A 5,535-nucleotide genomic window follows, 5' to 3' on the forward strand; every position below is an offset into this window, starting at 1 on the left:
TGTGTTGTGTCATCGTTCTCTAATCACTGTTTTCATGTGGGGAAAGCTTCACATTACTTGCATGTAAAAAGTAATTTAACCTTTAATATTAAAATATGTGGCAAAACTCAGAAAACATTCATCGTGAGTGCAAGATACTTTCAATAAAAAGTTTGTTATATAGTAGGTAGTAAATAATTTGCTTTTGTGGATTTAAATATGTCTCTTAAATTTCTTAAATTTGATTACATTTATTTAGTTTTAAAAGATTCTTAGGAGGTTCATGTCCTAGCTCACTATGGCAGCTGACAGAATCAGAAGGTAGTGGTAGGCTCGCTCTCCTAATTGTCATTTATGTGGTTAACAGGCCCCAGAGCTTCAGTTCTGAAGGCAAAACTGCACTGCCACTGTTTGTAACTTCCCTTCTACCATAGAATGAGTTTTGATGGCTTGAGATGACTCTGATATTTTGACTTTTTTCTCCCCTACTTGTGCTCCGTGTTTTCTTCTTTCATAGTTATCATCATCTGTATTCATGTGTGATTTTTTTTTTTTTTTTTTTTTGGTACCGGGGATCGGACTCGTGTAATTTTATTGTATTCTCTTCATGTTTACAGTGAGCCATTCTGGCTAAGATCATCATTGAATAGCAGAGTGCTTTTACTTCTCATTTGTCCCAAATTCACCTTAACCTAGTAAAGTCCACAGTCTCAACATAAATTCCCACTTGTTTTCTGTACCAGAGGTAGCAAATTGCAACAGTGTGTGGGTCATATCTAGCTATTTGCAGTCTGAGTTTAAATGGTTTTTACTTTGAGAAGCATCGTTTAAAAATATATACAACACTGTTAATTTTAAGTATGGTAAATAGTATTGTGATTATGCTCTTTCAAATAAAAACAGAAGACCTTATGTTTTCCAGATCCCTAATGAAATATTTATACCTCAGATGACATGATGTCTGGCTTTGTTTCAAAATACGAGAGGGCAGAAAGTGGGTAGGATTATAGATAGAGACAAGATTGCCCATGGATTGATAATTATTGAAGGTGAGTAGAAATTCATCATTCTGTTTTGTCTACTTTGGCATTTAAAATGCAAAAAAGAAAATAAAAAACCCGCAGACTGCATTTGACCAAAAAGCCTAAAATATTTACTGCCTAGCATTTTACAGAAAGTTTGCTGACCCCTGTGATGACTCTCAGGAAATAAGTTCTCCATTTGTCCTGCTTAAGTGGGGAAGGCAGCAGAGTCCAGTCATACCTGGGTGTCTTAGCTGCCAAATCCTGCTAATAATTATCGACTCCTGCAAAAAGCACATCCATCTCAAGTACCTGTAATGCTGTCATGACAAACTCGGATCTTTGCTGGTATCCATATGTCATGTTGAGTTTGTAAAGGAAGTTTCCACTTCTAAGAAACAGGAGCGTATTACTGTTATTATGCTTAGGGGTGTATAACACTCAGGAGTTGTTAGAGTGGCAGGAGTGTACCACTTCTCATATTTAAAGGATACTGAGATCTTTCAGAAAGATTGGACAGATCATAGGGTGGTTTATATTTTTGTTTCCTTCTTGATTTTTGTAGACTGGCCCTCCTGAGGCCATAGTGGAGCTGGGCTGGTTTGGAACTCTGGGTAAAGAGATCCTCCTGCCTCCTGAGTAGGTGGATGCTGGAGGCCTGGATCTTAGTCTTTAAACAAAACATCCTGATAATCTTTAAACCCATATTAATAGAGATCTGACAGCTCATCCAATAGAAAATAGGCAAATTATGGCTGTAGGCAACAGGGAAGGGGGATGTTACCAGAACCTCTGCAGTAAGTCCTAGTCTCCTGTGAGCCCTGGCAGCACAAGGCGAATTAACTTACTATACAGGAAAGGTAGAAAAATGAGACTTAGAGAAGCTGAGCTTTGGGACTGATCAGTGCCTCTCTGGGCAGCAAAGATGAGAGCCCCCAGCTTCCCAAAACTTTATTCAGTACATTGGGGGAAGCAGATGTAACAGACGACACTGGAGTGGTGGAATTCCTAGATCAATGAGGAACTATGCAGATGAAGATTTGTTTCCTTCCGGGATGTCTCCCTCAGGTGTGGTCTTGCCCCTGGAGCATCACAGCATCTTGGGATCTTGAGGTCTCAGTTGTGACTGGAGGCCAAAATGGAATTATGTCTCATTGCCATAGCTGGCCTGTAGGCAGGAGAACTAGGCCTAATCAAATGATTTTTCCCTAAAATTATGTAGCATTGCTCCCAACATACGGCTATTGTTTAGCCAAATAAGTCCCAGGCAAGACGTTAATAAGCTCTTTTCAGGCTGTCTGCAGTATCTTTTTCTACCCTTATTTTTTCTATTTCCTGCTGTGTGTCCATCATTCCTTCAATATATCTACTTGGAGTTTTCCAGGCTCTCACCTCCAGCAAGTGGCCTTCTCCATCCATAGCAGCTATGCCTCAGTCTACCTTCAAAGGCATGCTCAGTCTTACCTTGAGGCCGGAGCCTTGCCTCTGCTTCTAGCACCTGAATGCAAGTTGAAAATAGTAGCTGCTATGTACTGAGATAAACATATATGGTATCAGTCTAAAGCAATCTGCTTTGTATTAGTTGCCTCAGGGCTTAGAGGGTACTTGATGGCAGGACTTCTGCTAAAAGCACTGCTCCATGAATTTCTGTGTAAGGAACAGCAGTGAGAGGTCACCATAAAGTACAGATTACAAAGCATAGTGATAGGGCTGGGGATTTAGCTCAGTGGTTCCGCCGCCTGTCTTACAAAGCATAGTGATAACCAGAAGAGGAGTGCATCAGAAGGGAAAACTGGTGTTAGCTTTGGTTGGTTTTTGCGGTACCGGGGATCGAACTCAGGGCCTCGCGCTTGTGAGGCAGGTGTGGTACCACTGAGCTAAATCTCCGGCCCTATGATAGCTTTGGTTTGGAAAGTGGTTATTGTTAACTTTGAAGACTCTCCAGTTACTGGTACCTGCAGGGGAGAGAGGGAACTAATTCTTGATTAACCTCGAGGATTATTTAGGAAATGCCCTTTAATTTGTCAGAAAGAGTGAAAGGAAGGTGTTTGGTAGATTTGGGTGATTCCCAGTTGGGACTGAAGAATGTTTATTACTTTTTTCTGTACCCAGGGAAAATACATAGCTGCTGCCCGCAGTGTGGTGCTTTTTAGTGATGAAAACTGACAATTCTTTGGCTTTTCAACTTTTCGTTGAATGTTATCTGTGATGTAAAAGTAACCGACCCTTCTAGAGTCACACAGGCATCTCTTAAGTTGGAGAATTCAGGAGCCTGAGTTTAAAAGGTGCCTGTAGTGGGATTTGAGATCTGGAACAAGAAGGTAATTGCAGTAATTGGGATTGGGAAGTTAGTAAAACCTAGGAACTGTAGTCTGCTTGAGTGGGTTACTGTTTGAAAGGACTTGTTAAACTCTTAAAGCCCTGAGAAACTTTAGAACACTATAGAGGGCTGGAGATTCAGCTCAGACTTAGAGCTTTTACCTAGCATGCAGAAGGCCCTGGATTCAGTCCCTAGCACCTCCAAAAAATAAAGCAAGGTCCGAAGAGCTAAGAGAGACAGCTAGAAACCTCAAAGAAAATGCAGTTCAGCTTTTATATAATTATGTTTTTGTCTGAAATTCTTTAATGTATTGGCTGACAAGTAGGAGTTTAATGTGGCCTAATTACTTTGCCCCTTGTGTTCTGTTTTCCTAGAAATGGATGCAGGAACTGACTCTTTCTCTTCCTCTCTGGAACAGAATGTAGACTATTCTTCCCTCTGCTTGGGACCTTTGTAGCCAGGCTCCTTTGTTCACTGAAGCAGAGCTAGGCAGAATGTGAGATCAGGAAGCCATTCAGAAGGTAGTTATAGCTCAGAATAGTCTAGCAACTGGTTTCTTGGAAAAGGGGATACACCTTCAGATTGGGAGACATGGAAAGCCCTTTCTGTACCCACTCAGCACAGGATTGGGGCAACTGCAGTAGAGGGCAGCAGTCAAGATGTATACAGTGGTGCCTCGGTTCATGAACTCCATTCCACGATTCTGGGGAAGACGGCTGTGGTCATGTTCATTACCTCATGTGGAGCTTATGAACAGAAGCACTCGTGAGCCAAGGTATTACTGTATTTACTGCGTGCAGGTTTTAGGTCTGCCAGTTGTCTGGGAGGGATAATAGAAGGTAGGATATCGCGTATCCTGTCCTGTGGTGTCTCAGAAAATGAGTTCTTCCTTGGCTGGGAAAATGAGTTCTTCCTTGGAGGGGCCTGATGTATTTGAAGTTGAATCTGGGTTTGCAATTTCAAGTCACCCTCTGGCCTCAGGAATGTGGTGGTGTGATTTGGGAGGATTTAAATTTCCTTTTTGAAGTCAGGTTTTTTCAAAAAGGCTGGCCTGATTCTAACAAAATTGCCAAGGACCTGCCCCCCCCCCCCCCCATTACACAAAGGGTACATTGTTTATGAACCTGGTATAGTCTCAATGAGACACCACATCAGATGCAACCACCAAGCCTTGCATAAGCCCTGATTAGAATGTGTTTTGAAACAACTAGGCCAGTAGCCAGAGTGGAATTCTTCAAAATGGGACAGATGTCCAGAGAATGGACTACCACCCTCCCCAAGAAGCCAGTCTGGGATTACAACTTCCAGTGGCCCACTTTAAACATTACTTTGGAAGATGAGTTTAAGTTTTTTCAACATAAAATCCAAAAACTTATCTTTATGAACAGTCTAGTAGCCGTCGCTTGTGAAACAGTTCTTGCCCACATTTGCTATGGGATGGTGGTTTGGCTTACTGAGGTAGCTCTGTACCTTTTACATCATGAAGGTCTCAGGAAGTTAACAGTACACTTGGTTGAAATTGCCGTGTAAAAAGTAGGTTGTGGATTATCACACTTCATAGGTCTTATATGAAAGTAACAAAACTTTAAAAGTGCCTTAGCAGACAGTCTTGGGAGGAGAGTGCATATTGAGGTATCTATCTTCCTGTAAGATTTTAGGATAATACCAGGTTACAAAAAGAGTCAATTACTTTTATTTTCTTTGAAATAGAATCCCCCCCCCCCTTTCTCTCTCTCTTAGAAGCTTTCTCTCAATAAATTCTTCCTACCCTTAAAAGAAATAGAATATAGGGCCAGGGGATTTAGCTCAGTGGTTCTGCCACCTGGCCTCGCAAGCAGAAGGACCCGAGTTTGATCCCCGGTACCAAAAGCAAAAAAATAGAATATGTACTTGGAGCGTCTTTGCTGTCTGCTGTCAGGGAAGTAGAGCCTAGTGGTCATGTGCATCTGTTTTTATCTTTCAGGGTTCATAAGGGTGCTGGGGAGCAGTCTGGGCTGCATCGGTTGTGGGGTCAGAAGATTAAGCAGGGTCTGAAATGGGAGCTTACACCTAGCACAGATCCAGCTCTGTGGGGAAGGGCCTGTGTCCTTTTAAGGGAAATGGTAAGAGTGATCACTGGCTTCTGTAGGTTGGAAGTCTTAGGGATGTGTGAGCACCACAGAGTAAACTGAGTCTCTGCACACAAGAGGAAAGTGCCATCCATATTGAGTGGCG

This window comes from Heterocephalus glaber, unplaced genomic scaffold (genome assembly GCF_053883595.1).
Source record: "Heterocephalus glaber isolate CG9 unplaced genomic scaffold, H.glaber_assembly_v1.0 deba00001606, whole genome shotgun sequence".
NCBI classification, from domain to species: Eukaryota; Metazoa; Chordata; class Mammalia; order Rodentia; family Bathyergidae; genus Heterocephalus; species Heterocephalus glaber.